General features: G+C 58.2%; 1 non-coding gene across 1 annotated transcript; it reads right to left on the bottom strand.

Annotated features, from left to right (window-relative positions):
• Positions 1–6,429: 6,429 nt before the first annotated feature.
• Positions 6,430–6,511, bottom strand: trnal-uag (transfer RNA leucine (anticodon UAG)). The gene has a single exon. It is a non-coding gene; the product is annotated as a tRNA-Leu (tRNA).
• Between the last annotated feature and the right edge of the window lie 6,942 nt (positions 6,512–13,453).

Here is a 13,453-nt window from a genome sequence, read left to right as displayed (position 1 = left end):
GGCTGAATGGCCTCCTTCTGCACTGTATGTTCTCTGTTCCATGAAATACTGCAGTCACATTGGTCTTGTCTATGGACAATCATACAATACGACAGTGCAATGGAGGCCATTCAGCCCATCGAGTCTGCACAGGCCCTTGGAAAGATCATCCGACATAAACTCTCACTTCCACCCTATCCCCGTAACCCAGTAACTCCACCTAACCATTGGACACTAAGGGGCAATTTATCATGGCCAATCCACCTAACAGCGCGTCTTTGGACTGTGCGAGGAATCCGGAGCACCCGGAGGAAACCCACGCAGACACGGGGGAGAACGTGCAGACTCCACACAGACAGTGCCCAGCCGGGAATTGAACCCGGGACCCTGGCGCTGTGAGGCAACAGTGCGAACCACCATGTCCACAGTCAGCCGCGTTATCTCTTTTTTTAAATTTTATAAATTTAATATACCCAATTCATTTTTTCCAATTAAGGGGCAGTTTAGCGTGGCCAATCCACCTACCCTGCACATCTTTGGGTTGTGGGGATGAGACCCACACAGACACGGGGGAGAATGTGCAAACTCCACACGGACAGTGACCCAGAGCCGGGATCGAACCTGGGACCTCAGCGCCGTGAGGCAGCAGTGCTAACCCACTGTGCCACCGTGCTGCTCTCACCCTCATTATCTCCGGGTCCCGGATCATCGCTCCTTGCGCCTCCAGCTGTCGTTCCACCTTATCCATCCTTCCCATTAAGGGGACCAGTGCGGTCTCAATTACCAATCTCATCGCCATCGTGAGGGCCTCCTTTACCGCATCCCGGTGATTTTGGACTTGACTCCATACGAACTCCATCAGCCTCTCCGCTGGTGATGGTTTGGTGTTGGTGAGGCTGCTGGGTCCGGCTGGGTCCAACATGTTCAAGTTGGCCTTGTGGCACAGTGGTTAGCACTGCTGTGACCCTGCAGCTGTGAAGCAACTGTGCTAACCACTGTGCTACCGTGCTGCCCATGCATGATGAGGGGAGTGAGGGGGAGTGAGTGAGGAGGGAGTGAGGGGAGTGAGGGGTAGCGAGGGGAGTGAGGAGGGAGTGAGTGAGGGAGTGAGCGGAGAGGGGGTAGTGAGGGGTAGCGAAGGGAGTGAGGGGATTGAGTGAGAAGGGAGTGAGGGTGGAGTGAGGGGTAGTGAGTGGAGTGAGGGATAGTGAGAGGGAGTGAGTGAGGAGGGAGTGTATGAGGAGGGAGTGAGGGCAGTGAGGGGTAGTCAGGGGTAGTGAGGGGATTGAGGGGAGTGAGGAGGGAGTGAGGGGGGAGTGAGTGAGGGAGGTGAGGAGGAAGTGAGTGAGGGGTAGTGAGGGGAGTGAAGAGGAAGTGAGTGAGGGGTAGTGAGTGAGTGTTAGTGAGAGGAGTGAGGAAGTAATGAGTGAGGGTAGTGAGGATAGTGATGAGGTAATGAGTGAGTGGAGTGAGGAGGTAGTGAGAGAGGGTAGTGAGGGGAGAGAGGGGTAGTGAAGGGTGTGATGAGGTAGTGAGAGAGGGGAGTGAGGTGGTAGTGAGGGGAGTGAGGAGGTAGTGAGGGGAGTGAGGAGGTAGTGAGTGAGGAGTGTGAGGAGGTAGTGAGTGAGGGGAGTGAGGAGATAGAGTGAGGGGACAGTGAGGGGAATGAGGAGGTAGTGAGTGAGGGGAGTTAGGGCAGTGAGGGGAATGAAGGGAGGGAGTGAGGGGAGTGGGGAGGTAGTGAGGTTAGTGAGGGGAGTGAGGAGGTAATGAGCAAAGGTATGAGGGGAGTGGGGGGAGTAAGGGGGTTGTGAGTGAGGGGAGTGAAGAGGTAGTGAGTGGGGAGTGAGTGAAGGGAGTGAGTGAGGGGAGTGAGGGGAGTGAGTGAGGGGAGTGAGGGGGGAGTGAATGAGGGGAGTGAGGAGGTAGTGAGTGAGGGGAGTGAGGAGGTAGTGAGTGGGGAGTGAGTGAAGGGAGTGAGTGAGGGGAGTGAGGGGAGTGAGTCAGGGGAGTGAGGAAGTAGTGAGTGAGGGGTGTGAGTGAGGGGAGTGAGGGGTGTGAGGAGGTAGTGAGTGAGGGGAGTGAGGAGGTAGTGAGTGAGGGGAGTGAGGGGTGTGAGTGAGGGGAGTGAGTGAGGGGAGTGAGGGGTGTGAGTGAGGGAGTGAGGGGTGTGAATGAGGGAGTGAGGGGTTGTGAGTGAGGGGAGTGAGTGAGTCAGGAGAGTGAGGGGTGTGAGTGAGGGGTGTGAGTGAGGGGAGTGAGTGAGGGGAGTGAGTGAGGGGCGTGAGGGGAGTGAGGGGAGTGAGTGAGGGGAGTGAGTGAGGGGAGTGAGGGGTGTGAGTGAGGGGAGTGAGGAGGTAGGGAGTGAGGGGTGTGAGCGAGGGGTGTGAGGAGGTAGTGAGCGAGGGGAGTGAGTGAGGGGTGTGAGTGGGGGGAGTGAGGGGAGTGAGGAGGTAGTGAGTGAGGGGTGTGAGTGAGGGGTGTGAGTGAGGGGTGTGAGTGAGGGGAGTGAGTGAGGGGAGTGAGGGGAGTGAGTGAGGGGAGTGAGGGGTGTGAGTGAGGGGAGTGAGGAGGTAGGGAGTGAGGGGTGTGAGCGAGGGGTGTGAGCAGGTAGTGAGTGAGGGGAGTGAGTGAGGGGAGTGAGGAGGTAGTGAGTGAGGGGAGTGAGGAGGTAGTGAGTGAGGGGAGTGAGGAGGTAGCGAGTGAGGGGAGTGAGGAGGTAGCGAGTGAGGGGAGTGAGTGAGGGGAGTGAGGAGGTAGTGAGTGAGGGGAGTGAGTGAGGGGAGTGAGGAGGTAGTGAGTGAGGGGAGTGAGTGAGTGAGGGGAGATGAGTGAGAGGGGAGTGAGGAGGGGTAGTGAGTGAGGGGAGTGAGTGAGGGGAGTGAGGAGGTAGTGAGTGAGGGGAGTGAGTGAGGGGAGTGAGGAAGGTAGTGAGTGAGGGGAGTGAGGAGGGTAGTGAGTGAGGGGAGTGAGTGAGGGGAGTGAGGAGGTAGTGAGTGAGGGGAGTGAGTGAGGGGAGTGAGGAGGTAGTGAGTGAGGGGAGTGAGGAGGTAGTGAGTGAGGGGAGTGAGTGAGGGGAGTGAGGAGGTAGTGAGTGAGGAGGTAGTGAGTGAGGGGAGTGAGTGAGGGGAGTGAGGAGGTAGTGAGTGAGGGGAGTGAGGAGGTAGTGAGTGAGGGGAGTGAGTGAGGGGAGTGAGGAGGTAGTGAGTGAGGGGAGTGAGGAGGTAGTGAGTGAGGGGAGTGAGTGAGGGGAGTGAGGAGGTAGTGAGTGAGGGGAGTGAGTGAGGGGAGTGAGGAGGTAGTGAGTGAGGGGAGTGAGGAGTTAGTGAGTGAGGGGAGTGAGTGAGGGGAGTGAGGAGGTAGTGAGTGAGGGGAGTGAGTGAGGGGAGTGAGTGAGGGGAGTGAGGAGGTAGTGAGTGAGGGAATGAGTGAGGGGAGTGAGGGGAGTGAGGAGGTAGTGAGTGAGGGGAGTGAGGAGGTAGTGAGTGAGGGGAGTGAGGAGGGTAGTGAGTGAGGGGAGTGAGGAGGTAGCGAGTGAGGGGAGTGAGGAGGTAGTGAGTGAGGGGAGTGAGTGAGGGGAGTGAGGGGTAGTGAGTAAGGGGAGTGAGGAGGTAGTGAGTGAGGGGAGTGAGTGAGGGGAGTGAGGAGGTAGTGAGTGAGGGGAGTGAGTGAGGGGAGTGAGGAGGTAGTGAGTGAGGAGTAGTGAGTGAGGGGAGTGAGTGAGGGGAGTGAGTGAGGGGAGTGAGGAGGTAGTGAGTGAGGGGTGTGAGGAGTAGTGAGTGAGGGGAGTGAGGAGGTAGTGAGTGAGGGGAGTGAGGAGTTGGAGTGAGGGGAGTGAGGAGGTAGTGAGTGAGGGGAGTGAGGAGGTAGTGAGTGAGGGGAGTGAGGAGGTAGTGAGTGAGGGGAGTGAGTGAGGGGAGTGAGGGAGTGAGTGAGTGAGTGAGGGAGTGAGGGGAGTGAGTGAGGGAGTGAGGAGGTAGTGAGTGAGGGGAGTGAGTGAGGGGAGTGAGGAGGTAGTGAGTGAGGGGAGTGAGTGAGGGGAGTGAGGAGCTAGTGAGTGAGGGGAGTGAGTGAGGGGAGTGAGGAGGTAGTGAGTGAGGGGAGTGAGTGAGGGGAGTGAGGAGGTAGTGAGTGAGGGAGTGAGGAGGTAGTGAGTGAGGGGAGTGAGAGAGGGAGTGAGTGAGGGAGGGGAGTGAGTGAGGGGAGTGAGTGAGGGGAGTGAGGAGGTAGTGAGTGAGGGGAGTGAGGAGGTAGTGAGTGAGAGGAGTGAGGAGGTAGTGAGTGAGGGGAGTGAGTGAGGGGGAGTGAGGAGGTAGTGAGTGAGGGGAGTGAGTGAGGGGAGTGAGGAGGTAGTGAGTGAGGGAGTGAGTGAGGGAGGGGAGTGAGTGAGGGGAGTGAGGAGGGTAGTGAGTGAGGGGAGTGAGTGAGGGAGTGAGGAGGTAGTGAGTGAGGGGAGTGAGGAGGTAGTGAGTGAGGGGAGTGAGTGAGGGGAGTGAGTGAGGGGAGTGAGGGGTAGTGAGTGAGGGGAGTGAGTGAGGGGAGTGAGGAGGTAGTGAGTGAGGGGAGTGAGTGAGGGGAGTGAGTGAGGGGAGTGAGGAGGTAGTGAGTGAGGGGAGTGAGGAGGTAGTGAGTGAGGGGAGTGAGGAGGTAGTGAGTGAGGGGAGTGAGTGAGGGGAGTGAGTGAGGGGAGTGAGGAGGTAGTGAGTGAGGAGGTAGTGAAGGGTAGTGAGTGAGGGGAGTGAGGAGGTAGTGAGTGAGGGGAGTGAGGGGAGTGAGTGAGGGGAGTGAGGAGGTAGTGAGTGAGGGGAGTGAGTGAGGGGAGTGAGGAGGTAGTGAGTGAGGGGAGTGAGTGAGGGGAGTGAGTGAGGGGAGTGAGGAGGTAGTGAGTGAGGGGAGTGAGTGAGGGGAGTGAGGGGGTAGTGAGTGAGGGGGTAGTGAGTGAGGGGAGTGAGTGAGGGGAGTGAGGAGGTAGTGAGTGAGGGGAGTGAGTGAGGGGAGTGAGGAGGTAGTGAGTGAGGGGAGTGAGTGAGGGGAGTGAGTGAGGGGAGGAGGAGGTAGTGAGTGAGGGGATGAGGGGAGTGAGTGAGGGGAGTGAGGAGGTAGTGAGTGAGGGGAGTGAGTGAGGGGAGTGAGGAGGTAGTGAGTGAGGGGAGTGAGTGAGGGGAGTGAGGAGGTAGTGAGTGAGGGGAGTGAGTGAGGGGAGTGAGTGAGGGGAGGAGGAGGTAGTGAGTGAGGGGTGTGAGGGGAGTGAGTGAGGGAGTGAGGAGGTAGTGAGTGAGGGGAGTGAGTGAGGTAGTGAGTGAGGGGAGTGAGGAGGTAGTGAGTGAGGGGAGTGAGTGAGGGGAGTGAGGGGGTAGTGAGTGAGGGGAGTGAGGAGGTAGTGAGTGAGGGGAGTGAGTGAGGTGAGTGAGTGAGGGGAGTGAGGGGTAGTGAGTGAGGGGAGTGAGTGAGGGGAGTGAGGAGGTAGTGAGTGAGGGGAGTGAGGAGGTAGTGAGTGAGGGGAGTGAGTGAGGGGAGTGAGTGAGGGGAGTGAGGGGGTAGTGAGTGAGGGGAGTGAGGAGGTAGTGAGTGAGGGGAGTGAGGGGGTAGTGAGTGAGGGGAGTGAGGAGGTAGTGAGTGAGGAGGTAGTGAGTGAGGGGAGTGAGTGAGGGGAGTGAGTGAGGGGAGTGAGGGGGTAGTGAGTGAGGGGAGTGAGTGAGGGGAGGAGGAGGTAGTGAGTGAGGGGAGTGAGGGGAGTGAGTGAGGGGAGTGAGGAGGTAGTGAGTGAGGGGAGTGAGTGAGGGTAGTGAGTGAGGGGAGTGAGGAGGTAGTGAGTGAGGGGAGTGAGTGAGGGAGTGAGGGTAGTGAGTGAGGGGAGTGAGGAGGTAGTGAGTGAGGGGAGTGAGTGAGGGGAGTGAGTGAGGGGAGTGAGGGGGTTGTGAGTGAGGGGAGTGAGTGAGGGGAGTGAGGAGGGAGTGAGTGAGGGGAGTGAGGGGAGTGAGTGAGGGGAGGAGGAGGTAGTGAGTGAGGGGAGTGAGGGGGTAGTGAGTGAGGGGAGTGAGGAGGTAGTGAGTGAGGGGAGTGAGTGAGGGGAGTGAGTGAGGGGAGTTAGGGGGTAGTGAGTGAGGGGAGTGAGTGAGGGGAGTGAGGAGGGAGTGAGTGAGGGGAGTGAGGGGAGTGAGGGGTAGTGAGTGAGGGGAGTGAGGGGAGTGAGTGAGGGGAGTGAGGGGAGTGAGTGAGGGGAGTGAGGAGGTAGTGAGTGAGGGGAGTGAGTGAGGGGAGTGAGGGTAGTGAGTGAGGGGAGTGAGGAGGTAGTGAGTGAGGGGAGTGAGGAGGTAGTGAGGGGAGTGAGTGAGGGGAGTGGCTCCGACATCCGCTGATTCCGGGCACAAAAAGAACTGAGCAGAGATAAATTTTGCGGCTGTCGGTAAAACAGCCCAACAAGTGCAAGCGGCAATGAGAGAAAACCTCTGGCAGCGGTGGGATTCGAACCCACGCCTCCGGGGAGACTGGAGCCTAAATCCAGCGCCTTAGACCGCTCGGCCACGCTACCGACACAGACACAGCAGCGCTGCAGACTGTGCTGCTCACTCTCAGAGTTAACCAGCTTCTCAGTCATTAACTCACTGAATCTGCAGGGTGCCTCAGTGTGAGGGTCACTCAGTGTGAGGGACACTCTGTGTGAGGGACACTCAGTGTGAGGGACATTCTGCCTCAGTGTGAGGGTCACTCAGTGTGAGGGACACTCAGTGTGAGGGTCACTCAGTGTGAGGGACACTCAGTGTGAGGGACATTCTGCCTCAGTGTGAGGGTCACTCAGTGTGAGGGACATTCTGCCTCAGTGTGAGGGTCACTCAGTGTGAGGGTCACTCAGTGTGAGGGACACTCTGTGTGAGGGACACACAGTGTGAGGGACACTCAGTGTGAGGGACACTCTGCCTCAGTGTGAGGGTCACTCAGTGTGAGGGACACTCAGTGTGAGGGACACTCTGTGTGAGGGACACTCTGCCTCAGTGTGAGGGACACTCTGCCTCAGTGTGAGGGTCACTCAGTGTGAAGGACACTCAGTGTGAGGGACACTCTGCCTCAGTGTGAGGGACACTCAGTGTGAGGGACACACTGCCTCAGTGTGAGGGACATTCAGTGTGAGGGACAGTCAGTGTGAGGGACACTCTGCCTCAGTGTGAGGGTCACTCAGTGTGAGGGACACTCAGTGTGAGGGACACTCTGTGTGAGGGACACTCTGCCTCAGTGTGAGGGTCACTCAGTGTGAGGGACACTCAGTGTGAGGGACACTCTGTGTGAGGGACACTCTGCCTCAGCGTGAGGGACACTCTGCCTCAGTGTGAGGGTCACTCAGTGTGAGGGACACTCAGTGTGAGGGACACTCTGCCTCAGTGTGAGGGACACTCAGTGTGAGGGACACACTGCCTCAGTGTGAGGGACATTCAGTGTGAGGGACACTCAGTGTGAGGGACACTCTGCCTCAGTGTGAGGGACACTCTGCCTCAGTGTGAGGGACATTCAGTGTGAGGGACACCCAGTGTGAGGGACACTCTGTGTGAGGGACACTCTGCCTCAGTGTGAGGGACACTCTGTGTGAGGGACACTCTGCCTCAGTGTGAGGGACACTCTGCCTCAGTGTGAGGGACATTCAGTGTGAGGGACAGTCAGTGTGAGGGACACTCTGCCTCAGTGTGAGGGACACTCAGTGTGAGGGAAACTCAGTGTGAGGGACACTCAGTCTCAGTGTGAGGGACATTCTGCCTCAGTGTGAGGGACACTCTGCCTCAGTGTGAGGGACATTCTGCCTCAGTGTGAGGGGCACTCTGCCTCAGTGTGAGGGACACTCAGTGTGAGGGACACTCTGCCTCAGTGTGAGGGACACTCTGCCTCAGTGAGAGGGACACTCTGCCTCAGTGTGAGGGACACTCAGTGTGAGGGCACTCTGCCTCAGTGTGAGGGCACTCTGCCTCAGTGTGAGGGACATTTTGCCTCAGTGTGAGGGACACTCTGCCTCAGTGTGAGGGACACTCAGTGTGAGGGCACTCTGCCTCAGTGTGAGGGCACTCTGCCTCAGTGTGAGGGACATTTTGCCTCAGTGTGAGGGACACCGTGCCTCAGTGTGAGGGACACTCTGCCTCAGTGTGAGGGACACTCTGCCTCAGTGTGAGGGAAATTCTGCCTCAGTGTGAGGGACATTCTGCCTCAGTGTGAGGGACATTCTGCCTCAGTGTGAGGGAAATTCTGCCTCAGTGTGAGGGACATTCTGCCTCAGTGTGAGGGACATTCAGTGTGAGGGACAGTCAGTGTGAGGGACACTCTGTCTCGGTGGGAGGGACACTCAGTGTGAGGGACACTCTGTCTCGGTGGGAGGGACACTCAGTGTGAGGGACACTCTGCCTCAGTGTGAGGGACACTCTGTCTCGGTGGGAGGGACACTCAGTGTGAGGGACACTCTGTCTCGGTGGGAGGGACACTCAGTGTGAGGGACACTGTGCCTCAGTGTGAGGGACACTCTGTGTGAGGGACACTCTGCTTCAGTGTGAGGGACACTCAGTGTGAGGGCACTCTGCCTCAGTGTGAGGGACATTCTGCCTCAGTGTGAGGGACACTCATTGTGAGGGACACTCAGTGTGAGGGCACTCTGCCTCAGTGTGAGGGACACTCAGTGTGAGGGACACTCTGCCTCAGTGTGAGGGACACTCAGAGTGAGGGACACTGCCTCAGTGTGAGGGTCACTCAGTGTGAGGGTCACTCTACCTCAGTGTGAGGGACACTGCCTCAGTGTGAGGGACACTCGGTGTGAGGGACACTCTGTCTCAGCGTGAGGGACACTGCCTCAGTGTGAGGGACACTCGGTGTGAGGGACACTCTGCCTCAGTGTGAGGGACACTCTGCCTCAATGTGAGGGTCACTCAGTGTGAGGGACACTCTGTCTCAGTGTCTCAGTGTGAGGGACACTCTGCCTCAGTGTGAGGGACACTCGGTGTGAGGGACACTCTGCCTCGGTGTGAGGGACACTCGGTGTGAGGGACACTCTGCCTCGGTGTGAGGGACACTCGGTGTGAGGGACACTCTGCCTCAGTGTGAGGGACACTCAGTGTGAGGGACACTCAGTGTGAGGGACACTCTGCCTCAGTGTGAGGGACACTCGGTGTGAGGGACACTCTGCCTCAGTGTGAGGGACACTCAGTGTGAGGGACAGTCAGTGTGAGGGACATTGTGCCTCAGTGTGAGGGACACTCAGTGTGAGGGACACTCTACCTCAGTGTGAGGGACACTGCCTCAGTGTGAGGGTCACTCAGTGTGAGGGACACTCTGCCTCAGTGTGAGGGACACTCGGTGTGAGGGACACTCTGCCTCAGTGTGAGTGACACTCTGCCTCAGTGTGAGGGACACTCTGCCTCAGTGTGAGGGACACTCGGTGTGAGGGACACTCTGCCTCAGTGTGAGGGACACTCTGCCTCAGTGTGAGGGACTCTCTGCCTCAGTGTGAGGGACACTCTGCCTCCGTGTGAGGGACACTCTGCCTCAGTGTGAGGGACACTCGGTGTGAGGGACACTCTGCCTCAGTGTGAGAGACACTCTGCCTCAGTGTGAGGGACACTCGGTGTGAGGGACACTCTGCCTCAGTGTGAGGGACATTGTGCCTCAGTGTGAGGGACACTCGGTGTGAGGGACACTCTGCCTCAGTGTGAGAGACACTCTGCCTCAGTGTGAGGGACACTCGGTGTGAGGGACACTCTGCCTTAGTGTGAGGGACACTCGGTGTGAGGGACACTCTGCCTCAGTGTGAGGGACACTCTGCCTCAGTGTGAGGGACACTCGGTGTGAGGGACACTCTGCCTCAGTGTGAGGGACACTCTGCCTCCGTGTGAGGGACACTCGGTGTGAGGGACACTCTGCCTCAGTGTGAGGGACACCGTGCCTCAGTGTGAGGGACACTCGGTGTGAGGGACACTCTGCCTCAGTGTGAGGGACACTCTGCCTCAGTGTGAGGGACACTCGGTGTGAAGGACACTCAGTGTGAGGGACACTCTGCCTCAGTGTGAGGGACACTCTGCTTCAGTGTGAGGGACACTCTGCCTCAGTGTGAGGGACACTCGGTGTGAGGGACACTCTGCCTCAGTGTGAGGGACACTCGGTGTGAGGGACACTCTGCCTCAGTGTGAGGGACACTCGGTGTGAGGGACACTCTGCCTCAGTGTGAGGGACACTCGGTGTGAGGGACACTCTGCCTCAGTGTGAGGGACACTCGGTGTGAGGGACACTCGGTGTGAAGGACACTCTGCCTCAGTGTGAGGGACACTCGGTGTGAGGGACACTCTGCCTTAGTGTGAGGGACATTCTGCCTCAGTGTGAGGGACACTCGGTGTGAGGGACACTCTGCCTCAGTGTGAGGGACACTCAGTGTGAGGGACACTCAGTGTGAGGGACACTCTGCCTCCGTGTGAGGGACACTCTGCCTCGGTGTGAGGGACACTCGGTGTGAGGAACACTCTGCCTCAGTGTGAGGGACACTCTGCCTCAGTGAGAGGGACACTCTGCCTCAGTGTGAGGGACACTCGGTGTGAGGGACACTCTGCCTCAGTGTGAGGGACACTCGGTGTGAGGGACCCTCTGCCTCAATGTGAGGGACACTCGGTGTGAGGAACACTCTGCCTCAATGTGAGGGACACTCTGCCTCAATGTGAGGGACACTCTGCCTCAGTGTGAGGGACACTCGATGTGAGGGACACTCTGCCTCAGTGTGAGGGACACTCGGTGTGAGGGACCCTCTGCCTCAATGTGAGGGACACTCTGCCTCAGTGTGAGGGACACTCTGCCTCAGTGTGAGGGACACTCGATGTGAGGGACACTCTGCCTCAGTGTGAGGGAAACTCTGCCTCAGTGTGAGGGACACTCTGCCTCAGTGTGAGGGACACTCTGCCTCAGTGTGAGGGACACTCGGTGTGAGGGACACTCTGCCTCAGTGTGAGGGACACTGCCTCAGTGTGAGGGACACTCAGTGTGAGGGACACTCTGCCTCAGTGTGAGGGACACTCTGCCTCAGTGTGAGGGACACTCGGTGTGAGGGACACTCTGCCTCAATGTGAGGGACACTCTGCCTCAGTGTGAGGGACACTCTGCCTCAGTGTGAGGGACACTCGGTGTGAGGGACACTCTGCCTCGGTGTAAGGGACACTCGGTGTGAGGGACACTCTGCCTCGGTGTGAGGGACACTCGGTGTGAGGGACACTCTGCCTCAGTGTGAGGGACACTCAGTGTGAGGGACACTCAGTGTGAGGGACACTCTGCCTCAGTGTGAGGGACACTCGGTGTGAGGGACACTCTGCCTCAGTGTGAGGGACACTCAGTGTGAGGGACAGTCAGTGTGAGGGTCATTGTGCCTCAGTGTGAGGGACACTCAGTGTGAGGGACACTCTACCTCAGTGTGAGGGACACTGCCTCAGTGTGAGGGTCACTCAGTGTGAGGGACACTCTGCCTCAGTGTGAGGGACACTCGGTGTGAGGGACACTCTGCCTCAGTGTGAGGGACACTCTGCCTCAGTGTGAGGGACACTCTGCCTCCGTGTGAGGGACACTCTGCCTCAGTGTGAGGGACACTCGGTGTGAGGGACACTCTGCCTCAGTGTGAGGGACATTGTGCCTCAGTGTGAGGGACACTCGGTGTGAGGGACACTCTGCCTCAGTCTGAGAGACACTCTGCCTCAGTGTGAGGGACATTGTGCCTCAGTGTGAGGGACACTCTGCCTCAGTGTGAGGGACACTCTGCCTCCGTGTGAGGGACACTCTGCCTCAGTGTGAGGGACACTCGGTGTGAGGGACACTCTGCCTCAGTGTGAGAGACACTCTGCCTCAGTGTGAGGGACACTCGGTGTGAGGGACACTCTGCCTCAGTGTGAGGGACACTCGGTGTGAGGGACACTCAGTGTGAGGGACACTCAGTGTGAGGGACACTCTGCCTCAGTGTGAGGGACACTCTGCCTCAGTGTGAGGGACACTCGGTGTGAGGGACACTCAGTGTGAGGGACACTCTGCCTCAGTGTGAGGGACACTCTGCTTCAGTGTGAGGGACACTCTGCCTCAGTGTGAGGGACATTTTGCCTCAGTGTGAGGGACACCGTGCCTCAGTGTGAGGGACACTCTGCCTCAGTGTGAGGGACACTCTGCCTCAGTGTGAGGGAAATTCTGCCTCAGTGTGAGGGACATTCTGCCTCAGTGTGAGGGACACTCTGCCTCAGTGTGAGGGAAATTCTGCCTCAGTGTGAGGGACATTCTGCCTCAGTGTGAGGGACACTCTGCCTCAGTGTGAGGGACACTCGGTGTGAAGGACACTCAGTGTGAGGGACACTCAGTGTGAGGGACATTCTGCCTCAGTGTGAGGGAAATTCTGCCTCAGTGTGAGGGACATTCTGCCTCAGTGTGAGGGACACTCTGCCTCAGTGTGAAGGACACTCTGTCTCGGTGGGAGGGACACTCAGTGTGAGGGACACTGTGCCTCAGTCTGAGGGACACTCTGCCTCAGTGTGAGGGACACTCAGTGTGAGGGACACTCTGCCTCAGTGTGAGAGACACTCTGCCTCAGTGTGAGGGACAGTCAGTGTGAGGGACACTCTGCCTCAGTGTGAGGGACACTCAGTGTGAGGGACAGTCTGCCTCAGTGCGAGGGACACTCAGTGTGAGGGCACTCTGCCTCAGTGTGAGGGACATTCTGCCTCAGTGTGAGGCACACTCAGTGTGAGGGACACTCAGTGTGAGGGACACTCTGCCTCAGTGTGAGGGACACTCAGTGTGAGGGCACTCTGCCTCAGTGTGAGGGACATTCTGCCTCAGTGTGAGGGACACTCAGTGTGAGGGACACTCTGCCTCAGTGTGAGGGACACTCAGTGTGAGGGACACTCAGTGTGAGGGACACTCTGCTTCAGTGTGATGGACACTCAGTGTGAGGGACACTCTGCCTCAGTGTGAGGGACACTCTGCCTCAGTGTGAGGGACATTCTGCCTCAGTGTGAGGGACACTCAGTGTGAGGGACACTCTGCTTCAGTGTGAGGGACACTCAGTGTGAGGGACACTCTGCCGCAGTGTGAGGGACATTCTGCCTCAGTGTGAGGGACAGTCAGTGTGAGGGTCACTCAGTGTGAGGGACACTCTGTCTCAGTGTGAGGGACACTCAGTGTGAGGGACACTCAGTGTGAGGGACACTGTGCCTCAGTGTGAGGGACACTCTGTGTGAGGGACACTCTGCCTCAGTGTGAGGGACACTCAGTGTGAAGGACACTCTGCTTCAGTGTGAGGGACACTCAGTGTGAGGGCACTCTGCCTCAGTGTGAGGGACATTCTGCCTCAGTGTGAGGGACACTCATTGTGAGGGACACTCAGTGTGAGGGCACTCTGCCTCAGTGTGAGGGACACTCAGTGTGAGGGACACTCTGCCTCAGTGTGAGGGACACTCAGTGTGAGGGACACTGCCTCAGTGTGAGGGTCACT

Source organism: Scyliorhinus torazame, chromosome 31, assembly GCF_047496885.1.
Source record: "Scyliorhinus torazame isolate Kashiwa2021f chromosome 31, sScyTor2.1, whole genome shotgun sequence".
NCBI classification, from domain to species: Eukaryota; Metazoa; Chordata; class Chondrichthyes; order Carcharhiniformes; family Scyliorhinidae; genus Scyliorhinus; species Scyliorhinus torazame.
The sequence above is the reverse complement of the archived record's forward strand: the minus strand, read 5'-3'. Positions and strand labels throughout refer to the sequence as shown.